The 19,508-nt window shown below is 43.7% G+C and overlaps 1 protein-coding gene across 1 annotated transcript in view; it reads left to right on the top strand.

The window, feature by feature from the left end:
* The first annotated feature begins 12,140 nt into the window (after nucleotides 1-12,140).
* RIPOR1 (RHO family interacting cell polarization regulator 1) overlaps nucleotides 12,141-19,508 on the top strand; it is a 97,349-nt gene continuing 89,981 nt past the window's right edge. The window contains exon 1 of the mRNA XM_081018339.1: nucleotides 12,141-12,282. The gene's annotated coding sequence lies outside the window, so the exon portion shown is untranslated. The remainder of the gene's footprint in view (nucleotides 12,283-19,508) is intronic.

The raw sequence follows: 19,508 nt of genomic DNA, 5'->3' as shown, positions 1-19,508 counted from the left end.
TGGGGTGTGGAATGGAGCATGGTTGGGGAGAGTCGTGAAGGCCTAGAGGGCTACATTCGGCCCTGGGCCTGAGGTCCCCCACTCCGATATAGAAGGACAAGATTTGCTAAAGAAGGATCAGCATAGCTTCTGCAAAGCTAAGTCCTGTCTAACCTTTTGGAGTTCTTTGAGAAGTATATGGATGGGGTGATCTAGTAGAGAGGGAGTGAGGGAAACCACCATTGATAATTCTGCTAATCAAACTGCCACTTGGAATGAGTTTTTGAAGCTTTTAGTAGATTAGAGACTATAATTTGGAACAATGCATACCTTTTTATACCTGCTACTATTTCATTGTCCCTATAGTCATGCAGCATATACTGACTGCATACCACTTTTTGCAATCAATCGTTTTATTTGTGTGTCGCCTTTCCAGAGTGAAAGTAGTAATAAAGTAGTAATAAGTAGTAGCAATAAACAATAAACAAAGCATCAAAAGGTACACAAGCAGAGCCAATTTCCTCCCCAAATAGGGCTTGTCTCCATATTTGGCCTTGTCCACTTTCCCTGCCCCATTTGAATTAGACCTGCACACATTTGAATGTGTACAGGGAGCAACTTTGGCCTTTCTGGTTCAGACCCACAGCAATTCGCTTTTGTGTTTTCCCCATAAGTCCTAATTTGTTAATTTTACTTTGCCAATTAAGTAGCAACAGGGCATGCACACAGATAACTATGTGTGCTGCTTTGTTTTTTTGTTTCTGTTTCTTTGTTTAAATCCCACCCAGGAAGTGTGGAACGGGGCACAGGCAATTGTAAAATTGTTTGTGCAATCTTCTGGTATTGCGCTGGAGCACGCTGGAAATAACACTGCCGGAAAAGAAATGAAAGCATTGAGGAAGTAGTGGGTGTGGAAAGGGAAATAACAGAAAATGACAGTTAATCCACCCTCACCTAAACATCAAAACAATTTATCTGCAAACCTAAGTGGAGCAGTTTGAAGCCTAGTTTCTTGGATTGTCCGCGTGTTGGATTAACACAAATCTACAGGTGGAGAGCATTGAGACTGGTGGTGTTTGAGGGTAATATCATGTGGACTATGCAAATTAAATGGGAACACAAATAGCTGCAAACACAGGGTAAACTCCAGTGTGGACAAGCCCATAATTGAAAGTGTTTGAATAAATGCATATGGAGTGACAGCAAAGCTTGCAGGCTTGTTTGAAGGCATGCATAAAGTTTTAAAATGCAATACACACATTGACCACATGGTGGTATCAACAGACAGTATTCCTAAATCCCTGGTTAATGTTTGCTGCATGATACATGGTGCCAAGATTTATTATAGAACCTCACCCTCGAAGTTGTCATTTTGGGTGAGAAAATACACCTCAACCACTGCTGGGTGAACAGGGTGGCTCATGAAATTGCCAATCTAGCCTAGAGCTGCAATGGAGAATCACCAGATTTTAGGCCAGAGATCTGGCCTGCACTGCTGAGTCCGCTGATGTTTGTTTGTTTTTTTAAATTGGGCTCCAGACATAATTTAGGGTGGAGATAAGGAACTGATGGCCCTACAGACGTCGTTGGAATCCATTTTGGATAATCCTCAGCCAGCATGGTCAATGGTCAGGGATGATTGTTGTTGGGTTCTAATTCCCTCTAGAAAACCACAAGTTCTCAATCTCTGCTTTGGTGTACAGGGGGATGGGGTGGAGTTGCCAGGCAGAGACTGGGCTGGAAATCAGCAGTGCAGTCTAGGACAGAGTTAGGACAAATGCTATGAGCAGAAGCCAAAGATCTGAAGTGGGCAATGCTGCCTAAGGCCAACAATAGTTTAAATGCCAGTGGGCAGCACTAGGGGAGAAAGGGAACAGACCCTCAGCCAAGCAGGGCTGCTTTCTGGCTATGGTTTTATAAAGCCTAATAGAACCAGATTGATTGAAGGCTATAAACAAATTGAAGGCTATAAATCAAAATAATGAGAGAGTAGAAAAACCATCCAGAGAGAAGTGCCATTGCCTGTGCCTCTCACCCTGCTTTTGCTCATCACTTGCAGACTGACCTGACTGTAGAGGAGAACATGTGAGGGATTCTCCATGTGCTTTTCAATCCTGGTGATGAACACAGCAGTCCTTTTGTTGACTGGAAGGGAAACTAACTTCCTTGTGAAGGTCTTTCAATAGATCAGTAACAGGCTGAGATTTGGACAATGCTACACTTAGTTACCAAGGCAGATGCTCAAAACGCCCAAGAAATTCTGAAAAGGCAGCAATGCTTGAGTGCCAAAATCACTTTTAGGTGGGTGCCATTTCTCACTGTATTAATATACCTTCCTCTGTAATGAAATGTTTGTTTTTCTTTGTAGACAAGTTGCTGCTATGTAGTGATAAAGTAATTATGAAAGCTTTCCCTCACAGGGGGTGGAAAGATTTGTCATTTTCAGTTATCCTAGTTTCTCATTCTTCCAGTCTTAAATTATCTCCCCACAATTCTGCAGCCTTTAGTGACTCCCCCCCCCAAAAAATCCTAATAGAATTTTTTCAGCACTTTTGGTGCAAATTTACGCTAATAAGTCTAATTTTGTATGCAGTTTCTCCTGAAATAATCCATTTTAGTATGCTATTTTCACTTGCATTTTCATTTCCACTTGCATATTCATTTCCACTTCATGTCTGCATTTTTATAAGCTTTGGTTGTAGAACTACATTGCAATATTCAGATGAGATTAAATTTTGAAAAATGGCCGTGTTTCAGTTGTTATATTGTTTCAGAAAGTGAGAATTTGATAGACTTGGCTTAAAAAAAACTGTATTTAATTTCTCCCTCCTCTGTATCACTGACCTAGTTATTAATGAAATATTAATTTTTAAAATGTTAAATATGATTTTACTGGTTTTAGATCCTGTATCTTTGGTATTTTATTCCAATTGCACCCTGTTGCATTATTGCTATTATGTTGTGTTTAATTACGTTAATATTTAATTGTGCTAATATTTTAATATTTTGTTATTGTTATTTGTGTTGGATTATTTTAGAGGAAAATGTAAAAGATGTGGAAAATGTAAAATGTAAAAATGTAAAAGAAATAATGGATGCAGCAGTAAAATATTCCTAATCTAAGCTCTGGAGGCTCATTAAATGCTTGTTTTCAATATTCTGGTGGGATTTCACAGTTGCTCTGTCATCCGTCTAGCTATTTGTTCCTGGATCCTCTGTTACAAGAGCCAACAATGTTTTAAGGACGGGATGAAAAAAACTGGTGACCTGGATGCTCAAAATCTCCAATTCCCTACCTCTTTTGCATCTCAATTGCTTACTCAGTTAAGGTACTAAAGCGCAGTAACAGTGGGTATTCTCACAGTGAGAATACCTTTCACTTATGCATCTGGGAGTACGTTTGGACCAATGCTGTAAAAATGCAATAGTTTACTCTAGTTGCAACTTCAGCACTAGAGTCCTTTACTTTTCCACACTGGCTAACTGCCGGCTCACTTTCAAACATAATGGTTTAATTCCACAGCTATTTGAAAGCAAGTTGGCAGAAGTGAAATACGCTATGGCTAGAACAAACTGTTCATTTATGTAAAGGATTTCTAGCCTGCCATTCAGGGTGCAGTGCCCTCACAAGATGGTGATGGAGAACCATTATCACCCTGAGGGCTGCCTTGTGTTCTGAGGGACACATGCCAGTGGTAGGTGAGACCAGAAGCAAAGGTTTCTATGCGCACACTCACACACCCCTCTCTATCCTCCATAGAGGCAAGCAAGAAGCACTATCAGATGAAGGGCAGGATTCTAGCCAGGCAAAAACAGTTAAGGACATTGCAAAGCAGGGCTCCTGAGGGATGTGACTAGGGAGATTCCTGAGGGCCAGAAGGGCCTGGAGGGCTGCATTTGGCCCAGAGACTTGGAAGTTTCCCATTCTTAGAATCATAGAATCATAGAGTTGGAAGAGACCACAAGGGCCATCGAGTCCAACCCCCTGCCAAGCAGGAAACACCATCAGAGCACTCCTGACATATGGTTGTCAAGCCTCTGCTTAAAGACCTCCAAAGAAGGAGACTCCACCACACTCCTTGGCAGCAAATCCCACTGTCGAACAGCTCTTACTGTCAGGAAGTTCTTCCTAATGTTTAGGTGGAATCTTCTTTCTTGTAGTTTGGATCCATTGCTCCGTGTCCGCTTCTCTGGAGCAGCAGAAAACAACCTTTCTCCCTCCTCTATGTGACATCCTTTTATATATTTGAACATGGCTATCATATCACCCCTTAACCTCCTCTTCTCCAGGCTAAACATGCCCAGCTCCCTTAGCCGTTCCTCATAAGGCATCGTTTCCAGGCCTTTGACCATTTTGGTTGCCCTCCTCTGGACACGTTCCAGTTTGTCAGTGTCCTTCTTGAACTGTGGTGCCCAGAACTGGACACAGTACTCCAGGTGAGGTCTGACCAGAGCAGAATACAGTGGCACTATTACTTCCCTTGATCTAGATGCTATACTCCTATTGATGCAGCCCAGAATTGCATTGGCTTTTTTAGCTGCCGCGTCACACTGTTGGCTCATGTCAAGTTTGTGGTCAACCAAGACTCCTAGATCCTTTTCACATGTACTGCTCTCAAGCCAGGTGTCACCCATCTTGTATTTGTGCCTCTCATTTTTTTTGCCCAAGTGCAATACTTTACATTTCTCCCTGTTAAAATTCATCTTGTTTGTTTTGGCCCAGTTCTCTAATCTGTTAAGGTCGTTTTGAAGTGTGATCCTGTCCTCTGGGGTGTTAGCCACCCCTCCCAGTTTGGTGTCATCTGCAAATTTGATCAGGATGCCCTTGAGTCCATCATCCAAGTCGTTGATAAAGATGTTGAATAAGACCGGGCCCAAGACAGAACCCTGTGGCACCCCACTAGTCACTCTTCTCCAGGATGAAGAGGAACCATTGATGAGCACCCTTTGGGTTCGGTCAGTCAGCCAGTTACAAATCCACTGAGTGGTAGCATAGTCAAGACCGCATTTTACCAGCTTCTTTACAAGAATATCATGGGGCACCTTGTCAAATGCCTTGCTGAAATCAAGGTAGGCTATATCCACTGCGTTCCCTTCATCTATCAGGCTTGTAATTCTGTCAAAAAAAGAGATCAGGTTAGTCTGACATGACTTATTTTTCAGAAATCCATGCTGACTATTGGTGATCACAGCATTCCTTTCTAGGTGCTCACAGACTGTTTGCTTAATGATCTGCTCCAGAATCTTCCCTGGTATTGATGTCAGACTGACTGGGCAGTAATTATTTGGGTCCTCTCTTTCCCCCTTTTTGAAAATAGGGACAACATTTGCCCTCCTCCAGTCTGCCGGGACTTCGCCTGTTCTCCAGCAATTCTCAAAGATGACTGCCAGTGGTTCTGAGATCACATCTGCCAGTTCTTTTAATACTCTTGGATGCAGTTCATCTGGCCCTGGAGACTTGAATACATCTAAACTAGCCAAGTATTCTTGTACTATCTCCTTAGTTATTCTGGGCTGTGTTTCCTTTGCTGAATCATTTGCTCCAAATTCTTCAGGTCGGGCATTGTTTTCTTTATCGGAGAAGACTGAGGCAAAGAAGGCATTGAGGAGTACAGCCCTTTCTGTGTCCCCTGTTTGCATTTCACCATCTTCTCCTCTGAGTGACCCCACTGTTTCTTTGTTCTTCCTTTTGCTACGAACATACCCATAAAAGCCTTTTTTGTTGCTTTTAACCTCTCTAGCAAGCCTGAGTTCATTCTGTGCTTTAGCTTTTCTGACTTTGTGTCTACACGTGCTGGCTATTTGTTTGAATTCCTCTTTGGTGGTTTCCCCCCTTTTCCATTTTTTGTACACATCCTTTTTTAATCTTAACTCAGTTAAAAGTTCTTTAGATAGCCACCCTGGCTTCTTTAGGCACCTTCCATGTTTCCGTCTCATTGGTATTGCTTGACGTTGTGCTTTTAGTATCTCCCTCTTAACAAACTCCCAGCCATCATGAACTCCCTTTCCTTTTAGTATTACTGTCCATGGGATCTCACCCAGCACTTCCCTAAGTTTTATGAAGTCGGCTTTCTTAAAGTCAAGAAATTGAGTCCTAGTATGCTTGGCTGCTCTTTTCCGCTGTATAGTAAACTTCGGAAGAGCATGATCACTCGTGCCTAATGATCCTTCCATTTCTACCCCACTAACCAGGTCATCAACATTGGTTAGGACCAGATCTAAAATAGCTGTTCCTCTTGTTGCTTCTCCCACTTTCTGGACAATGAAGTTGTCTGCAAGGCCAGTGAGGAATCTGTTTGACCTTATGCTCTTGGCTGAGTTTGACATCCAACAAATATCCGGGTAATTGAAGTCCCCCATTACTACTATCTCCCTTCCTTTTGCATGCTTGGCCATCTGTTCCAGGAAGGCATCATCTATGTCCTCCGTTTGGCTTGGGGATCTATAGTAAACTCCCACAATGAGGTCACTGTTATTCTTCTCTCCCTTAATTTTGACCCAAATGCTCTCACTTTGGCTTTGAGGTTCTAAATCTTGGATCTCTTCACAGGTATACACATCCCTGACATATAACGCCACTCCTCCTCCTTTCTTGTCTGGTCTGTTTCTCTGAAATAGATTGTATCCCCCCATTATTACATTCCAATCGTGGGACTTATCCCACCAGGTTTCAGTGATGCCTATTATGTTATATTTAGTTTGCTCAAGCTCATCTTGTTTATTTCCCATGCTTTGCGCATTAGTGTACAGACATTGAAGTCCATTAATCATTCCCCCGTTTCTCTTATTTAAGGATTTTTTCCTCCCACCACTAGGTCTGCGTGCTGTCTGCTCCATTTGGTCTACGACATTTGGATGATCATCTTCATCAATTGATAGACTCCTACCTTCAGGAGCACTGTCTCCCTCCCCCACATTAGTCAGTTTAAAGCCCTCCTGATGAGGTTTCTGAGATTTTTGGCAAAAACATTTCTCCCAACCGTTGTGAGGTGCAGCCCATCGCTTGCCAGAAGTCCATCTTCAAGAAACTGCAGTCCGTGATCTAAGAATCCAAACCGTTCCTGTTTACACCATTTGCGAAGCCAGCTGTTCACTTCCACTATTTTTCCCTCTCTCCGTGGGCCACGTCGTTCAACTGGGAGGACAGATGAGATGACAATTTGTGCATTTAATTGCTTCAATTTCCTGCCCAGAGCCTCGTAGTCTCTTTTGATCTTCTGGAGGCTATTGCTTGCAGTGTCATTGGTTCCCACATGAACCAAGAGGAAGGGGTATTTGTCTGTGGGTTTTATGATTCCTTGCAGTCGTTCAGTTACATCTTGGATCTTAGCCCCGGGGAGACAGCACACTTCCCGAGACATCTTGTCAGGCCCACAGATCACTGCTTCTGTTCCCTTCAGTAGGGAATCCCCTATCACCACTACACGCCTCCTCTTAGGTTTGGTCGGGGTTCTTCCGTGAGCTGTTCGTTCCAAGGTCGCCTGCACATTCCCTGAGGACTGACTTTGCTGCTCGTCTTCATATACCTGATCGACTGAAATGAGGGAGAGATCCTCAAATGGAGTCTGCTCTTCGTCTTCCATGCTAGGGGAGAGGACCTCAAAGCGATTGTGTATTTCTAAACAATCAGAGCGAACCCTGGGCCTCCTACTTCTTTGAGTCACGTTTCTCCATATATCTGGCTCCTGTGTTGGTGAACTAGCCTCCTTCTCAGGGGAGTCCCCTGTCTCCTCCTTGGTGGAGACGGTGTGCTCTGTTGCTTCCAAGAAGAGCTCCAGCTCTCTAATTCTTTGGAGCGTAGCTACACGTTCCTCCAGTTGCTGGACTTTGTCTTTTAAGAGGGCAATCAACATGCAATTGCTGCAGGTAAAGCTGCCTGCAACCTTTGGCAAGATGGCAAACATTGCACAGGAGCAAACACTGCGCAGGAATTTACACTAATAAAATACTCCATCAACTTCACAAGAAATTTAAAAGCAGCTGCAAAATGTGCAGCCCATTAAAATGAGCAGAACACAGACTAGAATGTCTTTTAAGATATTGTTGAAGTCTGGCAATGGTGTAAGCCATTATTATGTATAGGAGCCATCTTCAAATATCTAAAGGGCTGTCACATGGAAGATGGAGCAAGCTTGAGTTCTCCTGCTCTGGGGGGTAGGCCATTGGGTTCAAGTTACATGGAAGAAGATTCTGATTAAACATCAGGAAGAACTTTCTGAAAGTAAGAGCTGTTTTGACAGTGGAATGGACTCCTTCGGGTGGTTGTGGACTCTCCTTCCTTGGAGGTTTTTATGCAGAGGTTGGATGGCCACCTGTCATGGATGCTTTCGCTGAGATTCCTGTACTGCAGAGGATTGGACTAGATGGCCCTCAGGGTCCCTTCCAACTATAATTCTACGACTTTGAAGTGGTTTATAAATCTGTGAAATAAATACTAAATAAAATGAGCTCTCTGGTCACCAGTCCTTTTCCTGGGCCTAGTTTTCTCTCTGCTAGCTTTTCACTTAGGGCAGTGTTTTAATGACATCTGGGCAACATGGAGACCAGAGAAATAGATAGTGACTTACATCAAGGCTTCAGTCTCTGCTGAAAACTTGCATAAAGTTTTAAACTGCAATATACACATTTACCACATGGTGGTATCAATATCACCTTAAATCCCCAAAATAAAATGCACTTCAATGAATTGGGGAGGCGACTGGAAATTCTGATGTAGAAATTTTGCCGGATAGTGTTTTCTGTCTGTCTGCTAATGGGACTGTGTCTGTTTGCTAAAGGGACTTTTGACTCAGCTGGGTCAAAAGTGGGATTGTGTTATTTCCAAGCCATAGTAATTTCAAAAGAAATTACTCATATGTTGCTAATCTGTTATAGCAAAAACAGCAGAAGCATCGGGGTATTGTAAAGTATGGATGGGGAACCTCTGACCTTCCGGTTGTTGTTAGACTATAACTGCAGTTAGTCCAAGCCAACGTGGCCAGTGGCAAAACGTCCTCTGGTGAGTGTTTTCTTATGTCAATGGTCCCTGCTATGGTGACAGCACTATGAACACTGCTGGCTGGCTGGCTCTAGCCATCCTAATTTCCCATAATGCCTGAGTGATGCCAGGTCACTGACATTGTAGGAAATTAAGAAGTGGCTATCCAGCTGCCTAGTTCTTCTTTTCTTTTTTAAGGAAGGCTCAAGGCAGGTATCACCAGTTGGCCTTGGCAGCTGTTCTGATCCCGGCTCTGATTGCAACAAACCTGCGAAGCAGGCAAGCAAAGTATTATCCGCAATCTTGCAAAGTGTTATCCACATACTAGAGGGGGGGTCCAGAGGCATCTGCACTGGAGGGTGCCAGTTTACGCTTCTTAATCACTATGCTACACTAAAAACTCCGTATGTTGTATTATTGGCAGCTGTTTCAAAGGCCATCCAGGTCTAACAATGCAATCCCGTACATGCTAGAGTTCAATGGTACATATTTCCTGGTAAGTGGGTAAACGTCTTGCTACATACTTTTGGCTTACTCTCTCCAACAGCTGTATCTGGTCTCCTTGCACCACTTTCCTTGTGATATTTTGGAAACAAGATATGGAGTACAAAATCCCCTACTCATTTCTCCCCATCTAATTCAAGTAAAGATCTGTAGTATACATCCTATGCAGAAAGAGAGAAACACAGTACACAGTACCATTGTCTGTTTTGTTAGATGAGAGATACTGCTAGGGATCTTGGTGCCTCCCTTCCATTAACAGAGCCCCTATTCAGGGATGGGAAACATGTGACCCTCTATATGTTGCTGGACTACAACTAGGAGTGGCTGGTGAAGTGGGGTGGCACGTTGCTGTGGTCCTGATAGAGGTATCACTGCCATTTACCAGATTAAGGTGGCGGCGAGGACAAAACACCACAGGTTCATTGGTGGGAGCACCATATTGACTCCACCAGTGCATCTGTACAGCTTCAACCTTACCGCCACCCAGCTTTATCCCAGACTACAAGTACTGGCTTTGCTGGCTGGGTCTGATGAGATCCATCAATAACTGGAGGCAGGCTTGTGCAGAGGGTGCAGCGGCAGCTGGGTACACTTGCTGTGGCCCTTGGAGGACTATGCTGGTTGGGGCTCCTTGCCAGGGTCCAGCTGCTTTTTTGTTTGAGTTTATAACTTTATTCTAACAAGATTCCTTCCCCGGACCTCAGACAAGTTTTGCATAGGCCTGACTGGAGGGACACATGCTTCCCATCCCTGATATAAATAAAGGAGGGAGAACTAATATGTTGGAAAGGTATGCTGGCCATTGATCATTTCTAGCACGGATGGGGCAATATTATATTCCAATGACTGTTTTGAGACTTACTTTCCACACTGTCTGCATGTTGAGAACAAATTCTTCTCACACATGTCTGATGCTGTACACTGGCATTTCTCTTTCTCTTGCAATAACTTAGCTTTCTGACCGGAGACTTTCCACCCCCACTTGCTGTTCACAGTTAGGCCCAGCTGACATTACTGTATCCTGAGAGGACATGGGAGGGAAATGACTCTATTGTTTTTAGAACAGAGAAAGGGGCTTCCCACCATCCTTAATGTCACACCTTCAGAACTTAGGAAAACATGAACACACATCCCAGTGGATAACTAGTGGGGCTGTTAGGCAATTTTGGAAGCTGGTTTGTCTTGGGGAGGGAGCTCTTATTTAGATGGTAATGTGTGTTACTTCATTTCAAAATGAAGCCCTGCTGTGTTTGGGGGCCTAATTTTTCTGATCGGAGAGCTCGACTTCTGCCTCCAAGATTTCTGCCCTGATGACAATCATTTAAAAAGCTGTATAGTATTATAGTACCCAAAAGGAAATAGTCAAGAGATGCCAGGGCATAGGAAAAGACTAGTAATTTCAGGTTTTCCCAGGGCAATGGACATCTCTGCTCCCATTAAATTATCTGATACAGTCTCAAATGCAATAGCATAAGAACTATTGTTACTCACAATGGTAACAGCCCTTCTTCATCTATATTTCTAATATAGGAACAACAACAACAACAAAGCAATTCTGCTGGACCAGACAAGGAGGCCATTTTTCTGCTACCAGAAGTGGCACAGCAGCCATGTTGTCTTTTGATTCTTGCCTCCCTTCTTTCAGTTCCCTCAGATGACACTCACAAAGCTCTGACCTGGGCCTGTGTCTTTACTGCAACATTTTGGACCAAGCTAACTTTGTTTTAAAATGTGCCTGTATGTACATGTACATATAAGGGGGAGGGGGGAGAGAGATGAGGCAGTTTTAATTGTCAGATCAAAAGAGGTACTGGGATGGCATGAGCTGAGTCCTTATCCTTGCCTTTCCTCCTTGTGTCCAATCACTTCAGGCAGTATTCTCCCAGCCACATACCAGTGAGCAAGGATGTAACTGTGGTCAGTGGTGTGGCAAGGTCAGGTGGTACCTAGTGCGGAAAATTTCTTGTCACCCCTTCCCACATTCATTTTTGTTTTTTGCCTGCAGAAATGGTTTGACTTTATTTCATATTTTGGGGGGGAGCCAGAGGCCTGCGCACACCAAAGCCACAGCGTCTCTCGCAGACGTTGAGTGCTGCACAGCATTTTATCACCTCCCCTCAGAGGTGACACCTGGGGCAAACCACATCCACTGCACCCACCTTGCTCCACTCCTGACCATGGTGGCAGGAAGGAGAGAGTACAGAACATGTGAACAGAAAACATGGCTGCCACAGTCAACTATATTGTAGCTCCTTGATAAACCAGCTCTCTCCCAATGCAGCTTGGAGGTTATGTCCTTCAAGTGACTCCAGGAGAAGGCATATCACATCCACTCTGCAATTCTTATTTTTCCTTATCAATGTTTCATTGCCTTTACGTGTAACAAATTTCACTTGTATGCCACTGGCATACAAACTATGGCTTGATGGGTGCTCCTGTACGTGTGATGTGCTTTGCAGTGGGCAATCTGAAACAAAGTATTAGGAGTGGACATGTGCTTATGTGGGAGAACAAAAAAGGATTTTTAAAAATGTGGCATACTCTACGCAGTCCTGACAGGAAATGTCCCTTTGATATTAACAGGGTCAAAGCCGAAGCCGCTATGTGGGAGGTGGAGCATCAAGTGAGAGGCAGGTCATAAGTATGCAGAGAGCAAGGAAACTCTTTGAGCCTGCCCAGTTTAATCAGGGGAAGGGAATTCTTAGCTAACACACCCAGCCCAGGGAAGAGCTCCGGATGGCCAGACAAGGCAGCTGATCAAGGTCTGACTGAACTCAGGATTAAACTAGATTTCTAGCCTCTGGGTTGAACCTCTGGGATTGGTGAGTATGTGATTTAAAGGTGCCAACCCTCAGTCATTAAACCTCACTAATGCTAAAGAATAGGTCCTATACCACAGGGACATGGGCCACCCAAATGGATCTTCATCTCGGTATCCATAGGAGTGAAGCTTAAAGAGCACAGTGTGAAGTACAACAGAATTGCTCTGGAACAATTGTGGAACAGATTTTTGAACCCGTCCTAAATCTAACACCATAGTTTGGGCTTCATAATGTTGCTATCTGAGGGGTATTTTCTTCATGTACATATATGAGAGTGATGTTTATTGAAAGGATATAGTTTATTTTTCCTTAAAGTACAAAAAGGACATATTTGTTTTTCCTCATCTGTACAGGTGGTTGGTGTATATTTTTTACTTTTTGATTTTTACTGTGGCATATATCTCTCTCATAACCGTTGTGGTTATCTTGCTGTTTGACGTTTGGGAGCTTGACTTCACAACTTTCCCAGTGTGTACCGATTTGTGAGGAATTCTGATCATTGTGGCATTTGGGGAAGTGGGGTGTATTGTCTTTGTCAAAAGAAACTAATAGATGTGGCGAATTTAATATTATGGGTTTTGTAAAAATATGTATTCCTGTGAATATGTTTAATAATGCTTTGGTGGGTCATGACAGCAGACCTATAGACCGGTTTGTTAATTGCATCACAAATCCGTGAACTGCAACAAACATTTTTTCCCCTGGAAAAGACACCAAATTCAGCACCTCCAAATTATTTTCTGCTGTTTTATTTTGGAGCTTCACCTGAACCTTCTGACTATCCTTCATGTAAGAACCCATGCTGGCCTTCCCTAATTACATAAAACCAGTGCCCATTTTTTCCTTTGTCAAATGTTAGGGCATATGAGAGAACACTTGATTGCCAAGGGTGCTCCTGGGCATGAACAAATGGGGCTCTTGAACCCTGCTCCATCCAGTCAAGTTCTGTTGTCTGGACCACCCCAGTTGCAGGGATGAGTATCACTTTAGAAATGGCTTTTCTGTGAATTGAATTCAAGCGTGTGTGAACTTGTGTCCATCTGGCCTCCAGTATAGCATTGCATGTGTTATGTGTATATTGAGTGTGTGTGTGTGTGTGTCGGGGGGGATGGTTGCCATGGCAGATACAAGCCTTGGGGAGTGTTGGCCTTGTTTGGAAGGAAGCACATCTTGATTTCTGCAGCCGCTGCAGATTGAGAGTTTGCCAAGGAGACCAAATGGGAACAGCAGATAATGCGGGAGGCTTCCTCTTGGCCTGGACTGGGTCACCCGGCCTCTATCTGCTGCACAGATCCCACGTGTATCCCTCCTTCTGGGTTTTTTATTATTGTTAGCTGAGAGGAAGTGCCTCAGCAAAAAAACAAATTCCTTGCTCTCCCAAAAGTTAACTCTACACTGCCCAGCTGCACAGAGGAAAAGTGAGATAGACATTCCCACTTCAGTTGCTTTCCCTACATGCACATAATTTCAAACACACTAGAAAGAATAGCAGCTACATAGCCAGGCATTCAGGGAGGGAGTGGTTGTTAAGAGTTCAAGCAGTGGTACATCCTATGTCAAAATGAAAACAGAATAAACCTCAATCCATTAGCCTAATATGATGGGCTACTTGTTCTGTTGGTTTAAGCGTACATTTTGCCCAAGGGGGATTGATCCTGTGAGGATTGAGATACACCATGCTCTCAGATTGCAGCTTGATATGCCATTGCTTCTTCTCCAAAAGTATGTCGCACAGTTGTGCTTTTGATTGACTCTAAATATGTTTGGCCTGTTTCCATTCCTATTGAAAAGGGTGCTTTATGTGTGTTTTTAATATATTGTTATCTGCCTGCAGCTCTGGGGACTGGATTAGGTTAAAAAATAAAATCCAAGTGAATAAGCAATTACTAGTTTCTAACAAAATAGATGCTCGTGGTCCTACCACGAGCCTTGATTATATGATAATTTTTGCATGATAATCCTAAACGTGTAGAGCAGGGATAGGGAACCTGTGACCTTCAAAATGCATACCTTCTAACACGCCAAGGCGAAAAACCAAGATGTGTTTCTTCTGGGAACGTCCTTCTGCGCAAGTCATGTTACCCACGTGATATTGTGGCCCCCAGAGATGTGCTTTTTTCAGGGTTGTGCTCTTGTGTGAAACCCAAGCCCTGAAAAAAGTGTGCTGAGGGAAAGAAACATTGCACATGATCAGAGTTGCCTGGTTCTTAATTTGTGAGGAGGGTTAGCAGCCTTATTGGGTCCACGGGCACAATTTGCAAACACACACACACATGGCAACCAAGAACACTGTAACTTACTATATAGGCTACAACAGAATGTTTATCTCAAGCCTCATTTCAGCAGGGAGGAGGAAAGCCAGGAAGTCCTCTGTAGGCACATGTGCAGCTACATACAACACTATGGCAACCCCCAACTTACAAGCCTGAACCTTGGCACTCATCTGGCTAATATCTCATGAGACCTGACTCAAATTAATCTTAATTTAATGTAGAAAGGCATTGTAGCTGTTAGTGTGTTGGATTAAGACCTGGGAGACCAGGGTTCAAATCCCCACTTAGCCATGAAGCTTACTGGGTGCTTGAGCTCCTTGGAGGAAAAGTGGGATACAGAAATGCAATAAATAAATGATAATAAATTAATTAATAACAGGGGCAGTGCAAGTTACTTAGCAGCAGTGGTGGAGCTTCATGCTCCGGCACAGGGGGGGCGGAGAGCAGGTGGGGGCGGGGCTGGCATGCGTCCTGGGGGCGTGGTGCGTCGCCTGCAGGGGTGTGATGTGCATCCTGGGGGCGTGGCGCCCAGCACAGGCGGGGGGGGGGGACAGCCACAATGGCACCCCACTGGGATCACACTGCCGGGGGCAGTGTGCTTCCCCCACACTCCTCTTCCTCCACCAGTGCTTAACAGGAGCTGGGCTACAGACCCATGGCACAAATTGGCATATGCTAATGTACATGTATAAATGCCTTTGGTGACTGGGGTCTCACCAGCACTGCACTTTGCAGTATGCCCAGCCTCCTATTACCAAAGTTTGGGGCTCATTGCAAACTATCCAGGGCTCAGGCCTCTTGAGCCACCCACAGCAAAATCCCAGCTAATAACAACTAGCTGTCTACTTGTTTATTTCCCATCTTTTATCAAATGAAACATGAAGCTGATTGACAAAAAAATGTATAAATATGTGAAGAGAAATGAAATACGTACACAGCACAATTTTTTTTAATGAAACAACAATAAAGGCAGGCTGGTTAAAAAACAACAACTGCCAAATTAAAAGGAGGAACATCAGTTGCAAATGGGAGACGAAAGCAAATACCAATAGCAAGATGATGATGATAGCAAACCCTGGTGCTAAAGTGTCCACTCCCACCAATCTGAAGCAAAACAGGGCCACTCACATGTATGGTAGGCATTTCTTACATACTCAAGGGACTGCCAAGCTACACTGAAACATACAAATGCTGACACATCAGTTGAGTGGGGAGGATGAAATTGGAGGTTGTGGGGGAAAACAAAAGGAGGGAATTGGCCTGCAAAAGCTACTAATGGCTTCTAGTAAGTGGAATGTACATTGCAGGACTGAGTGCTTGTCTTTTGCATACGCCACTCCCTTTCCCTCTCCATTCTGCATCTTCCCACCATTACACTGACAGCTAGCATTCCATGGCCACTGAGCATGCCCAGTTCCCAGAGGGAAGTTCAAGTTAGAGGATATGCGCCATGAAGCTAAAAAAGCCTTTCCTACCAGAAAGAAGGAAAGGGGAAAAGAAGAAACCTATTCTCTTCCTCACAATCCAGGATGTAGCTCCCCTGTATTATAGATCCTACACAGAAAGGCAGCTAGGGGTCTTTCTTTCCAAAGAATCCTGGGAACTGTAGATTACACTTCACAAACTACAGTTCCCAGGATTTTTTGTGGTAATGATGGTGTATGTGCAGCCTCAAACTGGGGACTAATGTAGCTCTGTCTACACCACAAGGTTTTGGTCTAGAGCAGGCATGTCCAACAGGTTGGTCACAATCTACTGGTCAGTCGCGGGGCGTCCCTGGTTGATCTTGGTTGATCGCATTATCCTGCTTCCCCCCCCCCCCCAAAAAAAAGCTCAACAACTTTGGTCAATCCAATCAGAGTAGATTGCAGTCTCTTGGAAGTTGGGACATGCCTGGTCTAGAGCAAAGGCTCTAGTTAACAAGCAAAAGGCAGTGAAACTAATTACTCCCTCCTTTATGCTGGCCACCTGTTTGATCAATGAGGTGGCAGTTCCTCCTGCTTGCATGTTGTTCTTACCCTCTTCCATAACCAAAATATCTCTTTTTGGCTCCTGCTCCATCACCACCCCACCCCATGTCCTGGATACTTTCCTGTTGCCTCCTGTTGGAAAAACAAACTGTGCCTAGCTTAGTGCAACCAGCTATCTTTGGGCGAAAACGGATTGTCTTCTTGCAGCCACTGATGCCAATTACAAAGTCTTAAAATAGCCAACAATATGCAGGACAGATGCAGCTATCTTTTAGCACATAGGATGGGCATATTCTTATATCATCCTGCCCATGCCTCAAGGTCTTCAGGCAAGGCTTTTGTTGCCCATTTAGTGTTGCTCAATGTGTGGTGGTGACCTTGAATAGGGCTTTTTCTCCAGTGGGAATTTAGCTATGGAATTCCTTTCCTCTTGCATGTGAATGTGGCACTGTAAACTGGCAATAAAATGGCAGTTTGTAAACTGACAGGAATCTAAGGATGAAGGTTGGCATTGAATTGAAATGGACTAAATACATAAATAAAATATGTTTGGGGAGATAGATATATTTTGGAGTAAGGAAGCAATTTTATTCTTAGCTTGGATGGGTTTGTTATGTTTATTTCTTCTTCATAGTCTTCATAATCATCTGTGTCTAGAGAAGCACAAGAATAGCAACCATTAAAACAACACTTAAAAATTGTTAGGCTAGCTGCTTACTTGTGAGTAACCTAACTAGCAATCAGTTTGAATAGCCTGCAGTTGAGCTTCCAGACTCTTCCAGGTGGTTTATAAGCAGGCTGGGGTGGATGGAATGAGGAGGGGGAGAATTTTGGAGAAGCAAATAGGAAGGAATAGGGCAAGGATGGGGAATCTCGGGCTACCTGAAAGAGTCTTGGAAATCTCCCCAGGCCATACACCTTTCTAGCTCTTCTCTGCATCCTCCTTGGGTCCTTTTACCTGAAGGCGTCCTGTGATGATACATCATGTGTACCTGGATAGAGAGAGGTGTGTGTGGAAGCATTTTATCATAGAAAGGTAAGAGTCATTGCAGCTGCTCTACCAGCGAATGCCTTGGGCCATACCCACCACTGGCATATGGACCTAGGAAGCCCCCCCCCCCCAACCTCCAGGTACAAATGCAGCTATGGGGTTGATAAAGATTTCCTTTTCCTGGAATATGGGACCTAGTGGGAAGGGGCATGTGGTAAGCTGGGCTATTTCCCCACCACCCCATGAGTCTGACTACTTCTGCCTGACAATAAGACTTCAGAGTTAATTAAATACTGATAATTTCCTCTCCTTAAGTGTTCCGACCTGTTGATTCAGCATGATGCTTTGTTTGCTCACATGAGATACCTTGAACTATTTGCTGCATGTGTATCTTTCTGTCATGGTTAGTCTGTTCTCTGCTTGTGATGGAACATTATGTTCTGAATTCTTTTTTGTAGAGCTGGTGGACTGCTAACTGTTTCTGCCATAGTTATAAGAAAGGGGTGTAGCTCTGTGGTAGAGCACATGCTTTGCTTGCAGACGGTCCCAAGTTTATTCTCTATAATCTCGAGTGAGATATAGGAAATAATTTTGTCTGAGACCCCAGAGAGCTGCAGATAGTAAGTGCAGATGATACTGATCTTGACTGATGTATAAGGCAGTCTAGAGCAGGGATAGGCAATGTGGTGCCTTCCAGATGTTTTGGACTACAGCTCCCATCATTCTCTATCATTGGTTCTGCTCCCTGAGGCTGGTGGGAGTTGTAGTCCAGAAATTTGGAGAGTACAGTACTGTTTTGACTACTGTTCTACAGAGTTAAACTAAAAGGGCTTTTGGTTTTCTCCAACTTTTATTTTTGTTTAAAGCATGGAAAAAGCCTGGTAGCACCAGACCAAGGAGCATTTAATCCAATACTGTATCATGTGTCTAACTGTGGTCAGCTTTGGATGTATGAAAGCAAACATACAATGCTGCAGAGAAACAATGGGGTCCTTGCTTCCTGTTATTCACTAAGATCAGCTAATTCTCACAATGTAATTATATAGATAGGAGTTGTAGAAACATCTTAAGAGTAGGGGTGTCGTCATCTGATGCACATTACCTGTTTTGTTTCCCTGTGCCTGCAAAACAAAAAACCAATACTCCTATTCAAGACAGCTGTCATCTGTGCATGCACTTTCACCTGCGCATGCACCACAGCTGTCTGAATAGTATGCACCTCAACTTATTTGTGTTTTGCATTTCCAAATCAGATGGAAACTGGTTTGAGGGGAAATACATCCAAAGAGAGTATTTCTCAAACTACTACATACATGTGGATTATGGCTAACATCTTGGGTACAGTACTTGGTTTCAGACACAAGCAGTGGGAATGCACCAGAGCCAGAGTAAATGGTAATATGTACGCAGCCTCAGTCTCTTTGGGTTGTATCCAACCTTAGTCATACTTGGAGTAGACCCATTGAAAGCAATGGGCATTATTAACTGTATACTCTTGAGTAAAAATTAATTGCCTTTGCCTTTAAGGTGCCACAGCAAGAACTCTTTGTTCTTTTGGCTGCAACAGACTAACATGAGTATCTCTTTGGGAGCAGAAATCTGAAAAAGGTATAACCTTGTTTTATTTGGTTTGTGATTTGTCTTGTATTATTGTGTGGGTTCATGTGGTTGCTTTTCCACTGAAGGACTATGACTAATGTAATAAAAATACCCAAGACAAGTGCAAAGTGGCTTGAACTGACAGGTGTAAATTAACAATTGCATTCTGTGAGGGAAGCAAGTGAGATCAAACCCAGAGGAAAATCAGCCCAAACCATTTTTTCTGCCTTAGTTGGTTTTGTGAAATCTATTTCACCTTGAGTGGTGCTGTTACTGAGCACCAGGTGGCAGCAGCTGCAATAACACTGCACAGACCAGCCTGGTGGTGGCTTCCTCAGGAAAGGGCGGCTGCTTTTACTCACTCAACTGTTTTTGGGTGCCTCCAGACTGTCA

The sequence above is a fragment of the Podarcis pityusensis genome, assembly GCF_964106645.2.
Source record: "Podarcis pityusensis genome assembly, chromosome: 8".
In the NCBI taxonomy this organism is placed as follows: domain Eukaryota; kingdom Metazoa; phylum Chordata; class Lepidosauria; order Squamata; family Lacertidae; genus Podarcis; species Podarcis pityusensis.
This window is presented reverse-complemented; position numbering and strand designations above follow the sequence as displayed.